We start from the raw sequence: 22,396 nt of genomic DNA, 5'->3' as shown, positions 1-22,396 counted from the left end.
CTATCAGAAACAAATGGGTGTTACAGGGATTATAGGATAGAGACTAGGAATACATGCTTCAGAAATCCTCATTTGGCTGTATCAAAAATCGAAAAATCAACTCAATGGGTCTGGTTATTTGACAGTATGGCTAATTTAAACCCATGCCCTGATTCCAATCTTGAATGCATTTAGTTCTTTATGGTGAGTCCCAGTTACTTGACTTTTTGAGTATTTGTTGACTCTGGCATTTTTCGGATATTGTACAATTATAACACGATGTGCGATATGATATTAAATATGAGATGTATCATAATATGGTACAATGCAAACTTTAAATAATACAATTAGCAAGTTGAATAGGTTTAACATATACACAGAAGTATATTGTCAGTGAAAAATCCACATCATGTTGTAGTCTGTCTTTTGATGAAGGAGGTTATTGGATACTAAGAGTTTCAAAGTTTTACAGAGAGCAGGAGTTGCCACAAATGATTTATCATACATTGGCATTGCCCTATTTGAGGTTTATGAGAACATGCTATTTGATCACTTCCTAAAGCTACAAGGGAAGGTCAGTGTGTGTGGCGCTGTACGTATATAAGTTTCTGGGCTTCACTCTGGCAACAATATCTGTATCTTACCAACATGGTTTTTTTCTTAAAGATGCTGTGACAATTTCAATGGTTATTTTAAAAATATGTAATAAATAGGGGCACCTGGGTGGCTCAGTTGGTTGAGCATGCGACTTCGGCTCAAGTCATGATCTCAGAGTTTGTGAGTTTGAGCCCCGCGTGGGGCTCTGTGCTGACAGCTCAGAGCCTGGAGCCTGCTTCAGATTCTGTGACTCCCTCTCTGTCTCTCTGTCCCTCCCCTGCTCATGTTCTGGCTCTCTCTCTCAAAAATAAATTAAAACATAAAAAAATTTAAATATGTAATAAATAGCTATATCCTCCATTATTCATGGAAAGATTGATTCTAGATTCTTTCAGAATCCAGAGAAAATTATTTTGAAGAGACATGAAAAGAAAATAAGGTGTAATGACAGCCTTTTTTAATTTTTTTTTTATTTCTTCACAACACTGCCTTATTCCTTACATGAATGCTAATTGATTACTTGTGACAATTTTTAAGCTATAGCTATAATTAAGTTGATGGCTATATAAAATAGAATATCACAAAATGTCATGGAAATCCAAGAGAAATATCTAAGCATTCTTTTAACCTATATAGTGAAAGTTATATTTTAAAATTCTTTTTACTCAATTTACATAGTCATTTTACTATGAAGTTGAAAAAAGAATGAGTATGCTGTTATATCCAAGTTTTATCTAGCATACATTTTTCCATATATTTCTGAAATACATAATTTAGAAAATACTGGAACCCATGAGTCTTAAAGGAAAAAAAAGGAGGGGGGGTTTAGGAAGGGTTGTCATTTTTTGAAAGTTTATTTGGCACTATTAGCATTACTTGAGCTAGTTTATTATATTATTAAATGTGTCCCATAGCAAGATTACAGCCATGCTCATCAGCACAATATTTAAAGAGGGTCAGGGACTTGCCTCTTATAATTGTTCTCACATTCTAGATAGAAAAACTGTTTCTTCTCAAAATGTTCCAGTAGCACTGTGTGTAAAAATACAGAAGGATAAACAAAACTACTGCATTGTATTGCTGTCCTCACTCTACCTCCAGCAGTCCCAGGAGTGTGCCTTAATCTCTTTAAGTGCCTGCAAATCTTAAAAGTCATTGCTATTGAAGTCTTAGCAAAAAATACACCTATCCACCTATGGAAGAGCGTATGTGTGTATATATATATACATATACATATGGTGGTTTTACAAAATGTCACACTAACTCAAGTAACCCGAGAAGAAACCTTTTAAATCTGTCTCCTTCCAAAAACCTAAGAAGCACAAGAAACTCTCTAAATAAAATTTACGTCTAAAATAAAAAATACAGTTATTTTTCGAAATAAAGTAACTATCAAATGGACTTTTCATGATGCCCCACAATATTCTTCTATATTTCAGGTGAATTAAAACCATGACATTTAAACAGGTTTATAAAGATTGGGCAAACTTCCTTCAAACTCAGTCATCTGTGCTGAGTAAAAATAAGTAAGTGACTCTTAACAAAGAAATAAAAATAGAGGAGCTTCGTTTTTGTTATTAGCAGAAAAATACGATAGCCAGCAGTTTTCAGACAAACCAGTTACTTGTTTTCTACCTTGCTAGTGGTGAAGATTAGGAGAGAAGAAAATGAAAAAATGAAAAGAATTAGGAAATTCAAATCAAGATGACATAAGCCAAGGAGATGTTGATAGAATAAGTAAGCAGAAGAAAAATTTAGAGTATATGGTAAAATTGCCAAAGAGAGAACAAAATTCCACGACTTGAATTTGACAACTGTTTCCAAATTTGCAGAATTCTTGAGACTGTGCCAGAAATGGTGAATTTTATCTTTAATAATTCTTCTCTATATCTTCCATAGGAATATTGATATTTAGCTGTGACCAGGGAAATCCTGAAGAGAGACTAGCTTGCTCAGTCTTCCTTCCTAGCAAGGTGCAGACCTGTGACTAAGTTCTGGCCAATACAAAATGTTGTGTGGGAATTTCTAAAAATCTTTCTTAAGACAGTGTAAAAAATTCTTTTCCTGTCCATTCAGCCAGCTGTCAGAAAGGAGATGCTACCACATGGACTTTGAGGTCAAAGTTGTGTAGGATAGAGCAGTAGTAATACAGGGAGCTGACATTTAGAAAACCACATCAGTCCTCAACCATCCACCTTGATTTTTAGGCAAAAAAGCAATGAAATTTCATCTTGTTTAAACTACCCTATTTGGGGGCTTATGTTTCCTGACCCTCATCCTACTGGATACAGAGACAAAATTCAGCAATTATAAAATGTTATTCTTGCTATAGATGTATATCAATTACGATTGTGTATGTACAGATAGAGATACAGATGTGTATATTTGATATATATATATATCTGATGTATATATTGATTTACATTTGATATATATTTTTGACATATACTGGTGTATATCAAATTACCTAAGTAACCTTTGCTTTCTATTACATTTCTACATTCAGTAGATTCCAGAATGTCAGCTGGATGAAAGAAGACAAAAGACTTTGTAAATATTTTAGTTCATTTCTTCATAGTCTTTCTTCTAGTGCCTAGGCTTTTGGTCACATAAATGCATTTATGTTTATGCAAATTTTTGTTACTTTTCCACAATACTACAGTGTTAATACATACATTTTAATAGCTGTAAGTTGTTAAAGTACACAGCAAATGCATTTAATGGTTATGAACTGTAAACTTGATAACTAAAAATAGCTTTGTTAGGCAACAAACTCAGTGAGTAGATTCAGAGATCAGCGCTAGAAAGCTGTAATTTAAGCAAGAACTCCCTGAAATAACATAAGGCCCAAAGAGCAGAGAAAACCAAAGCTGAGTCCATAGATAAGGGCTGAATCTAAGGCCAAGGAAAGTAAAGATATCAAATACCACTTTGCAAAGGCCAAAGGAAGGACAGTCTATAGTCAGAGCCGAGAGCTCATAGATCAAGGGCAACATCCTAAAGGCACAATACCCAAAACTGTGTGTGTTTGTGTGAATGTGTGGATGTGTGTACAAGGATGGAGAAAACAGGGCCTTGGCATTTCTGTAGGTTGTTCTTCCTTAAATGATTGGATGTGGCAGGCAAAGTTAATTAAAGTGATCCTTAATAAAGCATGGTCACATTTGTAGGTGGCTTTTAATTTTTCATTATACATAATAGTAAAGAAAAGTAAACACAACCATGTACACACACACACACACACACACACACAATAAATTTTTGAGATTACTTCCATTAATCATTTATGAGTAGAATGGCTGGGCCAGATTTTACTTTATGGTTTTATTAAATGTCTTTATAAAATTTTCTTAATCACTTCCCATAAAAGTCCTAGAAAATAAGACTTCCACCAGTAATCTTTAATCACACCTGGTATTATCAAATACTTAAAAGGAAAAAAATATTTATTTGATAGGTGACAAAATCCATGTTACTCTGGTTTACATTTCTTTGATTAATACAGAAGGTAGACATTTTCTTATAATTTTCAGTTTCTCTTCAGTAAATTGTATACTAATATCTTTTGCCTATCTTTCAAACATATACTATATTCTATTTCACTAATGTAGTAGTACATAAAGAATGAAACTTGGTGAATATGTCTTTAAGACATACATGTTAGTTTGCTAGATTTGCCTTAACAAAATACCACAGACTGGGTCACTTAAACAACAGAAATTTCTTTTCTCACCATTCTGGAGACTAGAAGCCTAAGACTGAGGAGTCAGCTGGCTTGGTTTTTTTCTGAGGCCTCTCCCATTTGCTGCCTTCTTGCTGTCATCCCATGGACACCCCTCAGTTTGAGTGTTGTCTATGTCCTAATCTCGTTGTATTGTAAGAACATCAGTTGGGGCACCTGGGTGGCTCAGTTGGTTAAGTGTCTGACTCTTGATCTCAGCTCAGGTCATGATCTCAGCTCAGGCCATGATCTCAGGTCATAATGGCACAGATCCTCCTTGGGATTCTCTCTCTTCTTTCTGTCTCTGACCCCCACTCTATGCACTCCCTCTCTCTCAAAATAAGTAAATAAACTTAAAAAAAAAACACCAGTCATCTTGGTTTAGCACCATGCGTATAACATCATTTCATCTTAATTACCTTTTCAAAGGCCCCATCTCCAAATCCAGTCCATTCCAAGGTACTGGAACAGGTTAGAACTTCAAAATATTTTGTGGAGACACAGTTCAGCCCATAATATCCAAATGCCAAAAGGCAGGATTTACATGGTATTAAAGCAAATAGGATATATATTCTATTTGGAATATATATATACATATATATATATAATATATATATTATATATATTATATATTATATATATTATATATATATTAATATACATATATATATATAAATAATATATATATATATATATATATATATATATATATATATATATATTGCTCAGTTTTCCAGAAGAGGTTTTTAGGCAAGGAAGTAAAATAATCATATTTTTTGGGGGTAGTTAATCCTAACAATACTGCAGAGGGTAGACTGGGTGAGAGAAAAAATGGAAATGAGTGATGAGTTGGAAGGCTGCTGAAACAGCCTAGGAGGGAAACCCTGAGGTTCTCAACCATGCTGTGGCCAGAGTACTGGGAATGAAGAACATTCAGAAGGCATTTTCTGTTTCTTAGACAAGTGATTTACAACCTTCTTCAACAAGAATGGGCCTGGAGCATATAACAAAATGCCTATGGTAATGGCTTATGACAACAGTGATGTAGGTAAGAGGAGGTAGGTCCATGTTCTAAAGCATCCTTGTTGCCCTGCCCTTCTCTTAGGCCCACCCCTGGGGAACCCACTACTGCTCCCTCCAGCAGCACTGTGTTAGCCTTACCCCTAGCAACTGTCTGCACTAGACTGACAGGAGAAATTCAAAATTTGAAATCAGACTAATGCCTGAAATTACAATAGTTCAATTTTAATAGAAAACTTTTGTGTATTTTAAATAAATTTTGGGTTGGGGCTCTTGGGTGGCTCAGTCAGTTGAGTGTCTGACTCTTGTTTTGGTTCAGGTCATGATCTAATGGTTTCATGAGTTCAAGCCCTGCGTGAGGCTCTGCACTGGCAGCACAGAGCCTGCTTGGACTTTTCTCTGCCCCTCCCCAACTTGTGCTGTCTCTGTCTCTCTCAAAATAAATAAATAAACAAACAAAAAATTGTGGAGGAGGTGGGCAGGGGGATTGGCTAAATGGGTGCTGGGCATTAAAGAGGGTACTTGTTGGGATGAGCACTCGATGTTACATGTAAGAGATGAATCACTGGGTTCTGCTCCTGAAACCAATACTATACTGTATATTAACTAACTTGAAATTTTTTTAATAAAAAAATAAATAAAAGTAATAAGTAAATAAATTTTGGGTCAAATGACCCTGATGATTGACTCTGAATTTTTCAAAGAGCAGGTGCCTAAAATCCTTTCTGGAAGTGTGATTGGTAAAATTGACATCACAGGGCTAGAGAAAGCTGGAAATATTAACAGAAGTCTTCAAACTAGAATAGACTAATTTTTCACGAGTACAAATGTATTTCCTAATGGTACAATAAAAATGACTATTGTTTTCCCAAATATTAAGTAGCCACATTTAGTTACATATTCAATAATAATGACTTAGGGCTGGCCAAAAAAGCAGGTACCAAGGGAGTTTATTAAAATAGTAACTGAGCTATGTTGGAAGTCTAACCTATGGGTACCAGATTTTGGACTAAGTATTTATATTAGTTTTCTCATGGACATTAAGATGGTCCATGGATATTGGTACTTCCATCCCAGTCAGTGAGCTACAGATCTTTCCACAATAACAGCTGTGCTGCATGCAATTCTCTGTTTCCACCATAAGGCTAAAATTAGTTCTGGCAAACTTTTAAGCACAAGGAAGATCTTAAAAGATCTTTATCCACTATGAAATCCTAAAGGGGCTTAATCATGGTCTGTGATTCATATTAATAGCATTCTATGAATCTCATTGAAAGCTCCTTCTGTGTTTTGGGGAAAGATTTAGTTTAAAAAAAAACTCTTTATTTCTCTGAGGGACATTACTTATCAGGCCATTGAAATCCAAAATCAGTGCTAAGGACAGAAACATTTTATTGAACTTAGCAAGTTAGTGGTTAAAATAAACCCATTATTAATTATCCAAAAATGGCTGCTAAATTCTTTATTTTAGAGCTCAAGAGATTTTTAGTTTAATAAAACTTAAATTTTTGTACTATGTAGGTTTTTTTCTCTCTAAGGAAAATGTTTCAAAATAGTATGCCTTTTATTAATATGTAAGCAATTCCTTTTTTATAGTTTTTTATGCTTATTTGTTTTTTAAATTTTTTTAATGTTTATTTATTTTTTTTTGAAAGAGAAAGAGAGCACAAGCAGGGTAGGGGCAGAGAGAGAGGGAGACACAGACTCTGAAGCAGACTCCAGGCTCTGAGCTGTCAGCACAGAGCCCAATGCGAGGCTCGAACCCACGAACCATGAGATCATGACCTGAGCCGAAGTCAGATGATTAACCTACGAAGCCCCCCAGGTGTCCCAACACATAAGCAATTTTTAAGTGATGTTTGAAAACAAAAATAGCTGTTTTAATAAAGAAAAGTATTACTATTGAAGTTTAATTTTCAAAGAAACAAAATCATTACGTTCCAGGCAAATATGGGAATCCATGCCAAAGTTTCTATTTAACTCATTAATTACTGAGGGGAGAAGTAATACTGTGATCAGTTTAAGGAGAATTTAAGAAGTTAGGGTATTTGTAGGTAATTTGACAAAGAAATGTCAAAACAGCATACAAACTGGTTAATTAGATACAAACTGGGTAGTATCTAACAGGCCATCAATCTTTATGACTGTCTGTTGCACCAGACAGAAATCATTTGCATTTCTCCTGGAGAAAATCTACAAGTTAGCAAACAAAATCTGGGACCTTTAATGAAAAGTAAACAGTGAGATGAACCAAATTCCTCCCTAGACCATCCTTGGGTAGCTGTTGCTTCTGTGTGATATTTAAAGATTGTGCTGTCCATCTTTTTGTTTTTCTTCAAAGTTCTGAATAACTTTTCTGGCGACAAAATGCATAAATTCAAATTTATGTGCAGATACATTTCTTTATTCAAAATTATACATCATGTGTCTGCTTTTCAATTCAACTTGGGTTGAAAATATAAATAAGAAATTTACCCTATCGTCAGGTAGTTTACAGTATGAAAGGGAAACACAGAGGTATACGATGTATTATGATAAACACAATAAAAGAGATATGAATGAGTAACGGCTGGAATTCTGAAGTGGGCTAGGGATTTCACATTCAGTGATCAGGGAAATTCCTTAAAGGGATGACATGAGCTATAATGCATTGAAGAACAGATAAGATGTATGAACCTCCTGGGACCCAGGAGATATACCTCCATCTCTTCTTAATATATAATTTTGGTTGCATTTCCTTCTATCTTCATTTCTAGATGAAGAGTTCTCTACATGTTAGCACTGTTCATACAACACTGCAACCTGCTTGTTCTCTTGCGTATATGTTAAGCAATTTCCTATAGCTATGTTAAGCTGTAGGAGATTGCATGTAGAAGGAAATAGAATAGTATATTTCATAAATGACATTTTGTAAAATGGGGACTGCAGACCATCTGCATCAGAATTAGGAGACTTGTTTATGGGGGCGCTTGGGTGGTTCATTCTGTTAAACGACCAACTCCGGCTCACAGCATGATCTCACAGTTCATGAGTTCAAGCCCCATGTCAAGCTCTGTACAGCTCTGTGCTGACAGCTCAGAACCTGGAGCCTGCTTCAGATTCTGTGTCTCCCTCTCTCTCTGCCCCTCGCCTGCTCACACTCTGTCTCTCTCTCTGTCTCTCTCTCTCAAAAATAAATTTAAAAAAAAATTAAGAGAGTTGTTTAAAAACCAGTTTCCTGAAACCACTTGCCCTTGACCATCTTGTACCTGTAGCTCCTGTGTGTAGTCTGGCACATAATGATATTCAAGCAGTTGCTTACTAACCTGAACTTTAGGAGCTAGTATGGTAACAGATGACTGGTTAGGGGTTAAAGATCACCAAAAGAGTGCCAGTCAGTAAACCAAGGAAGGAGAATGCAAAAGTATTGAATGAATCCCAGTTATGGGCAGGCAGTGACTTCTCAATGTAACAACAATAAAATCAGTTTGTAATAAGCAGAAGCAACCACTTTAGAAGACTTTCTCAAATGTTTTTTAACCTATGAAATATAATTAATTGATTATATGCATTGCTCTGAAATAGCATACCTATATCTGTTAATAACTTCCAAATTGTTGCGGAAATAGAATTAAAAGCAAAATCCTCTCCCAACACAGAAATTCTTTCCACAAACATAAAATAGGAAAAAAAAACAAGTTCTTTTATTGAATGAGCATTACACCAGATGTGACGTGCATCACAGGCAGTCAGTCCACTACAAGAATGCAGAACAAAATCTCACCCTTTTATATAGCAAAGTTGATGCAACCCATTCCACATATGTTTTCAAGGTAAACAATAATGAGTCCTCAATGAGTTGAGAAATTGACAGCACTATTTGTCACACATAGTTTATCCTAACTTTATCTGGTTATTGGGGTGACCATCCATGTTGCTAACTGGCTTCATCCAGAGGAAAAACAAACTTCTCATATCTTTATAAGCACAGGTAGTTTTGCTACTTGGAGCAAGGCACTCACCAATGTTAGACTCCTACCCTCCCACCGAAAGTGGGAGACAAGATTTGGGCGCTATCTCCCTTGATATTTACATCTCAAAGAGATAACTCCCAAGTCCTTGAGAAAAACATCCCTGGGTCATAAGATGACAAAAAGCCTATCTAGTCTTCAAAAAGATTTACATACATTCAAAGAGAGGAGAAAGTATTTAGAGTCACAAGTTTTCTCAAGTAAATACCCTGAGAAAAAGAGGGAAAGGAAATCCCTTATTTTCACCAGAGAGAAGTTAAACTCTTATTTTAATTTATATTGTCCTTACACTGTAGAAGGTAAATACTGGGAGAAGCACTGTGTGACCTTATAAAACAGAAGAAAAAATTAGAACCAATTTCTTCATCTAGGTAAGTTTTTGTGGTTTGTTTTAAATGACCATAATACATTTTATATAAAATGAAATTTTCACTCAGTAAATGTTTGAAACGAAGGTACATTTCTCAGGAAAAACTGTGATAGTTATAATTTATTTGCTCTCTGTCTGTACTGCACTAAAAACCATCATACCTGAATTGCCATAGCTGTCATTTCACTGGAACAAAATAACACTTTTATTCTATTTTTAAAATACATTGAAGGAAAAATTATTGTAAATGTATTTTTTCAATGTTTTGGTGTTTTCATGCTATCAATTACTCAATAATGGCCTATATTTATCAGGTATATTTCTTTTGCAAGGGCTTTATCTTACATTTTTAGAACCACCAGGTCCTTCAGTGTTTATTTTTGGAATTCTTACCTTATAGAGGTATTTATTTATTTATTTAATCATTTCAATTTCTTTATTCTTTGCTTCTTCTTTTCCCCTTTTTGAATTTAAACTTTAGGTAGTTAACATACAGTGAAATATTGGTTTTAGAATAGAATCCAGTGGTTTATCACTTACATACAACACCCATGCTCATCATAACAAGTACTCTCCTTAGTACCCATCACCCATCTAGCCCATCTCCCACCCGCCTCCCTCTGTCAACCCTCAGTTTGTTCTCTATCATTAAGAGTCTCTTGTGGCTTGTTTCCTATATGTTCATCTGTTTTGTTTCTTAAATTCCACGAGTGAAGTAATATGCTATTTGTCTTTCTGCGGTTGACTTATTTCACTTAGCATAATACAGTCCAGCTCCATCCATGTCATTGCAAATGGCAAGATTTCATTCTTTTTGATGGCTGAGTAATATTCCATAGTGTATATATACTACATCTTTTTTTTTCTTTAATTCAACTTTCTTTTTTATTTTTTAAAATTTACATCCAAATTAGTTAGCATATAGTGCAACAATGATTTCAGGAATAGATTCCTTAGTGCCCCTTACCCATTTAGAACATCCCCCCTTCCACAACCCCTCCAGTAACCCTCAGTTTGTTCTCCATATTTATGGGTCTCTTCTGTTTTGTCCCCCTCCCTGTTTTTATATTATTTTTGTTTCCCTTCCCTATGTTCATCTGTTTTGTCTCTTAAAGTCCTCATATGAGTGAAGTCATATGATTTTTGTCTTTCTCTGACTAATTTCACTTAACATAATACCCTCCAGTTCCATCCACGTAGTTGCAAATGGCAAGATTTCATTCTTTTTCATTGCCAGGTAAAACTCCATTGTATGTATATACCACATCTTCTTTATCCATTCATCCATCGCCGGACATTTGGGCTCTTTCCATACTTTGGCTGTTGTTGAGAGTGCTGCTATAAACACGGGGGTGCATGTGTCCCTTCGAACCAGCACACCTGTATCCCTTGGATAAATGCCTAGTAGTGCAATTGCTGGGTCATAGGGTAGTTCTATTTTTAGTTTTCTGAGGAACCTCCATACCATTTTCCAGAGTGGCTGCACCAGCTTGCATTCCCACCAACAATGCAAAAGAGATCCTCTTTGTCTGCATCCTCACCAACATCTGTTGCTGTTAATGTTAGCCATTCTGACAGGTGTGAGGTGGTATCTCATTGTGGTTTTGATTTGTATTTCCCTGATGACGAGTGATGTTGAGCATCTTTTCATGTGTCGGTTGGCCATCTGGATGTCTTCTTTGGAAAAGTGTCTTTTCATGTCTTTTGCCCATTTCTTCACTGGATTATTTTTGGGTGTTTTTTGGGTGTTGAGTTTGATAAGCTCTTTATAGATTTTGGATACTAGCCCTTTATCTGATATGTCATTTGCAAGTATCTTCTGCCATTCTGTCAGTTGCCTTTTAGTTTTGTTGATTGTTTCCTTTGCTGTGCAGAAGCTTTTTATTTTGATGAGGTCCCAGTAGTTCATTTTTGCTTTTGTTTCCCTTGCCTCCGAAGACGTGTTGAGTAAGAAGTTGCTACGGCCAAGATCAAAGAAAGTTTTTGCCTGCTTTCTCCTCGAGGATTTTGATGGCTTCCTGTCTTACGTTGAGGTCTTTCATCCATTTTGAGTTTATTTGTGTGTATGGTGTAAGAAAGTGGTCCAGGTTCATTCTTCTGCATGTCTCTGTCCAGTTTTCCCAGCACCATTTGCTGAAGAGACTGTCTTTATTCCATTGGATATTCTTTCCTGCTTTGTCAAAGATAAGTTGGCCATACATTTGTGGGTCCATTTTGGGGTTCATGAATCAGTTCTAGTAGTTTTTTGGTGGAATCTTTTGGGTTTTCCATATAGAGTATCATGTCATCTGCGAAGAGTGAAAGTTTGACCTCCTCCTGTCCGATTAGGATGCCTTTTATTTCTTTGCGTTTTCTTATTGCAGAGGATAAGACTTCCAATACTATATTGAATAACAGTGGCGAGAGTGGACATCCCCGTCTTGTTCCTGACCTTAGGGGAAAGCTCTCAGCTTTTCCCCATTGAGGATGATATTTGTGTTGGGTCATTCATATATGGCTTTTATGATCTCAAGGTTAGCTCCTTCTATCCCTACTTTCTTGAGGGGTTTTATCAACAAAGGATGCTGTATTTTGTCAAATGCTTTCTCTGCATCTATTGAGAGGATCATATGGTTCTTGTCCTTTCTTTTGTTGACGAGATGAATCACGTTAATTGTTTTGCAGATATTGAGCCAGCCCTGCATCCCAGGTATAAATCCCACTTGGTCATGGTGAATAATTTTTTTAATGTATTGTTGGAGCTGGTTGGCTAGTATCTTGTTGAGTATTTTTGCATCCATGTTCATCAGGGAAATTGGTTTGTAGTTCTCCTTTTTCATGGAGTCTTTGTCTGGTTTTGGAATCAAGGTGATGCTAGCTTCATAGAAAGAGTTTGGAAGTTTTCCTTCCATTTCTACTTTTTGGAACACCTTCAAGAGAGTATATGTTAACTCTTCCTAAAATGTTTGGTAGAATTCCCCTGGAAAGCCATCTGGCCCTGGACTCTTGTTTTTTGGCAGAGTTTTGATTACTAAGTCGATTTCCTTACTGGTTATGGGTCTGTTCAAATTTTCTATTTCTTCCTGTTTCAGTTTTGGTAGTGTGTATGTTTCTAGGAATTTGTCAATTTCTTCCAGATTGCCCATTTTATTGGCATATAATTGCTCATAATATTCTCTCATTATTTTTATTTCTGCTGTGTTGGTTGTGACCTCTCTTCTTTCATTCTTGATTTTATTTATTTGGGTCCTTTCCTTTTTCTTTTTGATCAAACTGGCTAGTGGTTTATCACTTTTGTTAATTCTTTCAAAGAGCAGCTTCTGGTTTCATTGATCTGTTCTACTGTTTTTTTGGTTTTGATAGCATTAATTTCTGCTCTAATCTTTATTATTTCCTGTCTTCTGCTGGCTTGGGGTTTTATTTGCTGTTCTTTTTCCAGCTCCTTAAGGTGTAAGGTTAGGTTGTGTATCTGAGATCTTCCTTCTTTAGGAAGGCCTGGATTGCTATATACTTTCCTCTTATGACCACCTTTGCTGCGTCCCAGAGGTTTTGGGTTGTGGTGTTATCATTTTCATGGACTTCTGTATACTTTTTAATTTCCTCTTTAACTTCTTGGTTAGTCTGTTCATTCTTTAGTAGGATGTTCTTCAGTCTCCAAGTATTTGTTACCTTTCCAAATTTTTTCTTGTGGTTGATTTCAAGTTTCATAATGTTGTGGCCTGAAAATATGCACAATATGATCTCGATCTTTTTGTACTTGCTGAGTGCTGATTTGTGTCCCAGTATATGGTCTGTTCTGGAGAACATTCCATGTGCACTGGAGAAGAATGTATATTCTGCTGCTTTAGGATGAAATGTACTGAATATATCTGTTAAGTCCATCTGATCCAGTGTGTGGTTCAAAGCCATTGTTTCTTTGTTGATTTTCTGATTAGATGATCTGTCCATTGCTGTGAGTGGGGTGTTGAAATCTCCTACTATTATGGTATTACTATGGATGAGTTTCTTTATGTTTGTGATTCATTGATTTATATATTTGGGTGCTGCCATATTTGGTGCATAAATGTTTACAATTGTTAGGTCTTCTTGGTGGATAGACCCCTTGATTATGATATAATGCCCTTCTGCATCTCTTGATACAGTCTTTATTTTGAAGTCTAGATTGTCTGATATAAGTATGGCTACTCTGGCTTTCTTTTGTTGACCATTAGCATGATAGATGGTTCTCCATCCCCTTACTTTCAATAATGTTGGAGTTTCTGGTGGTGTTGTCTGGTCCTTTCTAATCTTTCTTGCTTTTGGTATTGATTCCCCACCCCATATATATATATATATATATATATATATATATATATATGGTTTTTTTTTTTCATCTTCTCTCCTCTCAGAGAGTCCCCCTTAAAATTTCTTGCAGGGCTAGATTAGTAGTCACAAACTCCCTTAATTTTTGTTTGTCTGGGAAACTTTTTATCTCTCCTTCTATTCTGAATGACAGCCTTGCTGGATAAAGAATTCTTGGCTGCATATTTTTCTCATTCAGCACACTGAATATACCCTGCCACTCCTTTCTGGCCTGCCAAGTTTCTGTGGATAGGTCTGCTGCAAACCTAATCTGTCTTCCCTTGTAGGTTAGAGACTTTTTTTTCCCTTGCTGCATTCATGATTCTCTCCTTGCCTGAATATTTTGTGAATTTGACTATGATATGCCTTGTTGACAGTCAGTTTTTGTTGAAACTAATGGGGGTCCTCTGTGCTTTCTGGATTTTGCTGTCTGTGTCTTTCCCCAGGTTAGGAAAGTTTTCTGCTATGATTTGCTCACATAACCCTTCTACCCCTATTTCTCTTTCTTCCTCTTCTGGGACCCCTATCATTCTGATGTTGTTCCTTTTTAATGAGTCACTGATTTCTCTAATTCTTAAATCGTGCTCTTTTGCCCTAATCTCCTTTTCTCTGCTTCATTATTCTCTATAAGTCTGTCCTCTATATCACTGATTCTCTGTTCTGCCTCATCCATCCTTGCTGCCGCTGCATCCATCCGTGATTGCAGCTCAGTTATAGCATTTTTTATTTCATCCTGACTATTTTTTACTTCTTTTATCTCCACAGAAAGGGATTCTGATCTATTTTCAACTCCAGCTAGTATTCTTATTATTGTGATTCTAAATTCTGGTTCAGACATCTTGCTTGTATCTGTGTTGGTTAAATCCCTGGCTGTTGTTTCTTCGTGCTGTTTCTTTTGGGGTATATTCCTTCATTTTGTCATTTTGAAGGGAGAAAATGAATTAATGAGGTAGAAAAATTAAAATTAAAAAAATAAAATTAAAAAATATTAAAAGTAAACACACACACACACACAAATCGAATAAATGATGCTAGATCCTAGGTGTCTTTTGGTCTGGGTATTGAAAATGATTTGACAGATTAGAGAAAACAAAGGGGGGAAGAAAGAAAAGAAAAAGGAAATCGTTTGAGAATTTGAAAAAATGAATACGCTGAAGTAGACTAAAATAAGATGATGGGAATAAAATAGAATTTGAAGAAATATACACAAAAGTAAAGAATATAGTAGAAAAAATTTAAAGAAGAATATTTTTAATAAAAATTAAAAATAAATATGATTTTTTTTCTTTTTATGTATTCAAGAAAAAGAAATGAAAAGGAGAAAAAAGATTAAAAAAGGAAAAAAGGGAAATCATTTGAAAATTTGAAAAAGTGAATACACTGTAGTAGACTAAAATAAAATGATGGAAGTAAAATAGAACTTGAAAACATTTACATGAAAGCAAAAAATATAGTGAAAAAAGTAAAGAAAAATATTTTTAATAGAATTGAAAGAAAAAATGAAGTTTGTATCTTCCTGCATTCAAGAAAAAGAAAAGAAACGAAAAAGAGAAAAAAAGAAAAAGAAGGAAAAGAAAGGAAATCATTTGAAAATTTGAAAAGGTGGATACACTGAAATAGACTAAAATAAAATGATGGAAGTAAAATAGAATCTGAAAACATTTACACAAAAGTAAAAAATACAGTAATAAAATTAAAGAAAAATATTTTTAATAAAAATTAAAAATAAAAATGTTTTTTTCTCCTTCTGTATTCAAGAAAAAGAAGTGTAAAAGAAAAAAAAAAGAAAAGAAAGAAAATTGAATAGATGACCTGCTAACAGATTGAAGTAGGACTGAAATTACTTCGTTTTCCCCTAGAAGTCAGTCTATGTAGCACTTTATAGTCCATAAACTAAGCAGGCGGTGAGACTTGTGTTCTTTAAGAGCGAAGTTGGCCCAGTTGGGCTAGGCTCAGTGTAACAGCTCCGCTCTCCAATAGATGGCGCTGCTAGCCTACTGAGGTGGAGTGTTGTGGTGCTGGTACGGGAGGATGCACATGCGCGAGGTAAAAATGGCCTCACCCCCTACCCGGTCTGTTCTCCTGGATCAACAATCGCGCACCCGTCCTGTCTTCAGCTTTCGTCTACTCCCCGCTTTTTCACTCTCCATGACCAGACTGCAGGCAGTACCTCTCTCCCAAGTTTTGTCTCAGATGCGGCTGTTTTCCCCATCCCCTTACTTCTGAAGGACCGCGGCTTTGACCTGTTCTGCTCCTCTGTGAGAGGGTCTCACCGAGCAATGGCTGAATGCCGGCTGCACCCAGGAACGCCTGCTGAACCCTGCTGCTGCCAGTGCCTTGAGACTGCGGCCAGGTGCCAGCCCGCCCCAGAAAAAGTTCGTGAGATAGCGTAGCAGCAGCGTTTCAGGGATTATGGAAAATCATAACACACATCTGGCACCAGGCTTCACCCTTAATGACCTTGTTCCAGCACCAGCAAATGTGGCCATTTTCTGGGGTCTGCTTGGACCAGGTGGCTTCAACAGTCTCTACCAAATGTCCTTCCAGCAGTGGAACCGCTTTCCCCGTGTGGCCCGAGAACCTCCTGGACCCCACTCTGTTCCTGGGGATTCGCCCTTCCCACCAGAGCACCGCCAGGTATGGAGCTGTGGAGTTGCAGCCTTTGCGCTCCCCTTGTTTACAGTCTTAATGGAATTTAAACCCTCTCCTTTCTCCCTTTTTAATTTAGTCCCTGCGGCTTTTTCCAGTTATCCACTTTCAATCCAGCTGCTTTTGGGGAGGGGTGCTTTTCCTGTATTCTCCCCCCACCACCCCCAGTCTCCGTCCTCTCTCCGCTCGCGAAAGCACCTTCCTTCCTGCGCCTTCTCGCTCCCCAAGTTCACTTGTCCGCGCTGTATACCTGCTGAATTCTGTGGTTCAGGTTGTGCAGATTGTTGTGTTAATCCTCCAATCAGCTTGCTAGGTGTGTAGGATGGTTTAGTGTTGGTCTGGCTGTATTTTATGGACGTGAGACACAAAAAAAACTTCCATGCTCCAGGTATTTAAAGCCTATAAGAAATATCTTCTAGCGTGAGAATTGAATTATAAATCTCTGTAATTACTGCAGGACTTCTTAGTGGATAGAGAAAACTGAATTTGCAAGCAATTTATTATTAGTATTATTAAGTTTTAACTCTAGTTTCTGAGATGAAAATATATTTAAATCCAGAAATATTCAAAATAGGGCAAAACTCAATTCAAACAGACTTTTTTTTTTTTTTTAACCTCCTTAACAACATGTAGATACCAACCAGGCACTGTGTAGCCAATCAAGAAGGTAGTGATTAATGTACAGGACATGTCAATATGATTCATTTTATGGAAATTATAGTCACTTTGGGGTAAATAAGGGTAGCAACTGTACTTTAGATTTCCTATTACATGAGAAATTCACTTATAACTTGACATATAAAGTATTATGCATGCAGAATATAATTTTATCAGTAGTCTAGGACTTCTGTGTTACACTTGCCTTGAAATGGTAATAATGCTAATATTAAGGAAATGAAGGATGTATAGCTTCTATGAAACACTACTACTGTTCCTTTGAAAGAATGATGGATATGGGGTGCCTGGGTGGCTCAGTCGCGGTTAAGCGTCAGACTTCGGCTCAGGTCATGGTCTTGTGGTCCGTGGGTTTGAGCCCTGCGTCGGATTCTGTGCTGACAGCTCAGGGCCTGGAGCTTGCTTCGGATTCCGTGTCTCCATCTCTGCCCCTCCTCTGCTCACACTCTGTCTCTCTCTCTCTTTCTCTCACAAAAATAAAAGAATGTTTAAAAAAAATTAAGAGTGATGAATAGAGATTTATATCTCAGATTTAGTTTCCCCACATCCACAACCAATAGCAGTTACTGAGAAATTTTCTAAAATTCCCTTGGCATCAACTCTGATCCCAAAGGTGAACCAGAACAGGGAAGCAATATACCCTCTGCCATCACATACTATTGGCAAAGTAGGAAAATGCTCATCATATACATGTTTGCATTCAAAAGCTATACAAGTCTTTTGAATGATTTTTGTGTGGGTTCATGTCAGTCATACTTAGTTTAAATTGACACATTCTATAAAATCCAAAATTCCCAAAGAAATATATCATGACATATATTAAATAAAAACTAAATAATTAAAATTCCTAGAATTTACATTATTTGTTGTTAAATATTTTTTTTCACTTTCTAACCATGTAATATTTTTGTAAACCAGCCTTAAGAGGAAAAAATGCAAAGCAGGTACAGTTCCTGGAGTAGGGAAACTGAGCTTTGTTGATTAATTTAATGAGCAAATGTTCACTGAACAGAGACCACGTTCAAGGTGGGGTAAGATAAAATGCTGGAAATATGAAATGAATGAGAGATAAGGAAGATAAAGATAAATACTCAAATAAAATTTATAGTAGAATATTAAGTTCAATGAAAAAGTTTTACATGATTTCAGAGAGAACTGGGATATCAATAGAAGCTATTACTTCCTTCATTTAACCATAAATTAATTTTATTTATTTACTTATTTGTTGCTGGAATTTCTACTTTGAATACAGCACTGTTCTAGTCAATGGGGTTAAGACAAAGTTATTGCTTTCATGAAATTTCCATGTTACCTGTGATTTACAAACACCCTAAGAAAAGGATAGAATATCAACAGGAGTAGGTGAAGTGAAATCAGTCTAGGCAGTGGGCTAACACAAGGATCATGTCGAGAATATATGAGGAAATAGGAATATATCTGGCTGGAATATGAGGCACATATAGGAATTAGTAGAATATGGTAGGAAGAAAAGCCAAAATATCAGACTGGAAATTATACTAAGATCAAAAGGAAAGTGGTATTCAAGGTTTTTGAAGAGGAACACTGTAACAATGTGCTTTGGTGAAGATTAACTGTGGAGGAGAAGTTAATGGGGTGGGGCTAGATTGGGTGATGCCACTTATGAGATCATTTTTATAGTCCCAGCGAAAAGTAATAAAGTTTCTGAAATCATGGAATAAAGTTTGAGAAATATGGTATCTGAGGCCTTTAAAAGGTATTTATTTTTGTCTGAAAGATAGAACTCTGTTTCTATAGTTTTCCAAAAACTGAATCACAAAGCAAAAACAGCATAATCCTGTTCCTTCACCCCCTACCCAAAAGCAATAGGATATACTAAAAAACAAACAAACAAAAACAGCTCAGATTTTAATGCAGTGTGAATATTAAAATGATTTAATTCTCAGGGCGCCTGTCTGGCACAGTTGGTTAAGCAGCCAACTTCGACTCTTGTCATGATCTCAGCTTCCTGAGTTTGAGCCCTGCATCGGACTCTGCTGACAGCTCAGAGCCTGGAGCCTGCTTCAGATTCTGTGTCTCCCTCTCTCTGCCCCTCCCCTACTCGCATTCTGGCTCATTCACTCTCTGTCTCTCAAAAATAAATAAACATTAAAAAATTAATGTTTATTAAATTTAATGTTTATTATTTTTTTTTAAAAATTAAAATTTAATTCTCATCTTGAAAAGATTGCCAGATTAAGCACATTGAAGAAATTCAAACAAAGAGAATGAGACGTTCATTGAATGCAAAAAGTGGTAATATACATCAAATGTGATAGATCAAGTGATAATTAGGTATCTTAAGTATATTTTTGAAACTAATCCTGGAATCTTAATGAAAATGTAGGATAGTGGTTTTTATACTTGAAATGCTTCCTAAATTAGTCCACATAAGCTTTCTATGAGCATGTGGAGAAATAACAGCCTAACAATGTCTACTATGAAGATGCTTATCACATGAAAACATCAATAATGTGCATTTTTAAAAGGCATAATTCATATACCATACCATAAATCCTTTTAAAGTGTAATTTCAGTGGTTTCTAGTATAATTCCAGCCATGCAGCCAAGCCCACAAACTAATTCTAGAGCATTTTTATCATTCCAAAGTGAAACTCTATGCCCATTATCAGTCATTGCCTCTCCATTCCACTGTCCCTCCAGACTCTGGCCAGTGCTGGTCTACTTTCAGTCTCTGTGGATTTGCTTATTCTGGATAGCTCATAAAAATGGAATCATATCTGTGGCTTCTTTTGTGTCCGGCTTCTTCCACTTAGCATGTATCAAGGTTCACCTATGTTGTAACTTGTGCGAGTACTTCATTCCTTTTTATGGCTTAACAGTATTCCCTCATATGAGTATCCTACATTTTGTTTATCCATTCATCAGTTGATGGAAATTTGGGTTGTTTGCACTTTGGGGCCATTATGAATGATGCTGCTATGAACATTTGTGTAAAAGTTTGTGTGTGGATATATTTTCAATTCTCTGGATATATGGCGAGGAGTGGAGTTGCTGAGTCATATTACAACTACGTTTGACTCTTTGTGGAGCTCCCAGACTGTATTCCAAAGCAACTGCACCATTTTATATTCCCTCCAGCAGTAATGCATTAGGGTTCCAATTACTCCGCCTTCTCACCAGCACTTATTATTGTCCATCTGATACATGTATTTTGTCAACAAACTTGGAAGCATGCTGATGCAGTTGAACACCGGGACCTTCTTAGCTCTTTAGACATTTGAGACACAGCTCCTCTGTCAGTACTAGGAAGCATTAGGAATCTCTCCTCTCTTTACTGGGGAATTTGGGTCACACGTGTAAAGGTAATATAGACTGTCATTATTCAAAACAAGGTTTGGATGTGAGTGTTTGTATCTCATTGAATAATGAAAACATGTCTCACACAGCTAGGATGCCAGGCCCTGTCAGCCTACACAGCGGTAACCAATTTTGCTCTTCAGTATGTATGTCACTGTAATCCTGCATAAGTAATAGCTATTAGATTCCCAATGCTAAACTGGTGTTCTGACCTTGTTTTGTCATGGGTAGCAGCACAAAGCACCTTAGCAGCTTTCAGATTGGGTGGCTAGGTAAACATTGCTTTCAGTTAAGATCCAGCAGGAAAGCAATAAGGCAGCAATTTCAGATGTCATAGAAGCCAAGAACACATAGGGCGAGGTGCATTTTCTTTACACAGCTCAGAATATAAAGGACAGACATTCTTCATCTGCCAGTGCACCGAGAAAGGAACAAAAATGGGTTAGCATTGTTTAAAGCTCATAAACTGCAACCATAAATCAGCAAATTAGCTAATGATTGCCTCTGGGTAGTGATACATGATGAAAAACAAATGAGGAAAGGTACTCAAGCATTGCACTTGGTAGCTACTGAAAAAATTAAAGTTCCATCTTCATAAAAAAACTGTTTAAGGGATGTTATAAAGGGTTGTGCCCTGGTAGCAGAACAATTACTGCTTCAAATGAGTATGTTTTATAATAAATGCTACCACATCAACTGCGCTTTTCAATGCTAACTGTTGTAAATGATTCATACTGTTCCCAGGAAGATGCAAGAGTGGGGCTCATTTAGGAAGATGCAGTCAATCCTGTCTCGGCAGAGAGCATGGAAATAACGAGTGTTTAATCCATAGTACCAAGACCAGGGCCATGTCACCAGTCAGGACCCAATAAATATTTATTAATGAGGTTGCTTATAAAATCAGAGAGTAACATTAATCTTTGCAAAGCCAAATTAATCTTCTGGATTTTGTTTACTTTCTATATCTACTTTGCTGCTTTATTTTAAACATAATGATGAAATTTTAAGAGGTTGAATTCTTTTATGTTACAAAGATATTCAAGAAGTATTTACTGAATATTCTCCACCTGTGAAGCACCTTTGTAGGAGAGGAGGAAACTTTAAAGACATGGAGCCTGCCTTCTGGGGGGGCTGACAATCTAGTAACCATGCAAAACAATACCTAGTGCTTTTATTTTATTACCTATTTTCAGAGTATTTAAATAGCAGTAAGGGAAAGGAAGCTGTAAAGACTGGTATATTCCAGATAGAGTTTATTAGATGCTTAGTTTACCTTAACATTAAGGGAACTACCTTTTCTTTTGATTAGTACTAGCAGATCTCAAATGGCCTGAGATTTTAGGACCCTGGGTTGTTTTAAGGGCTACTGTAAGACTACAAGTTCAGATTTATTTTGATAAAAATTTTAACCTTCACACTTATTTCCAGAATATAATAAATACATGTGAAATAAATGGCCCCCAGCAGTCACTGAGGCCCCTTGTTTGGGCTGCATGTCTTTTATTCAGTTCATAAAGAACATTTTCTATGTTAGTGGGATGAAAGATGGGAGGTTGGAGTTAGGGAGGTATTCTCTGCCCACAGAGCAGCAGGATGAGAACTGCAGTTCTCCTTCACTCAAACCTGAGCTTAATGAGCTCAGTTGGGATGCTGACATTGAAGACTTGCTATGGAATGAAGCCGGCACAGAAGTCACCGATTATGACAGGCATCACC

General features: G+C 36.4%; 1 protein-coding gene across 2 annotated transcripts in view; it reads left to right on the top strand.

The window, feature by feature from the left end:
• The window catches only part of KHDRBS2 (KH RNA binding domain containing, signal transduction associated 2), a 590,557-nt gene that overhangs the window by 423,553 nt on the left and 144,608 nt on the right, over nucleotides 1–22,396 (top strand). The gene's annotated exons all lie outside the window — the stretch shown is intronic.

Source organism: Panthera tigris, chromosome B2, assembly GCF_018350195.1.
Source record: "Panthera tigris isolate Pti1 chromosome B2, P.tigris_Pti1_mat1.1, whole genome shotgun sequence".
NCBI classification, from domain to species: domain Eukaryota; kingdom Metazoa; phylum Chordata; class Mammalia; order Carnivora; family Felidae; genus Panthera; species Panthera tigris.
The sequence above is the reverse complement of the archived record's forward strand: the minus strand, read 5'-3'. Positions and strand labels throughout refer to the sequence as shown.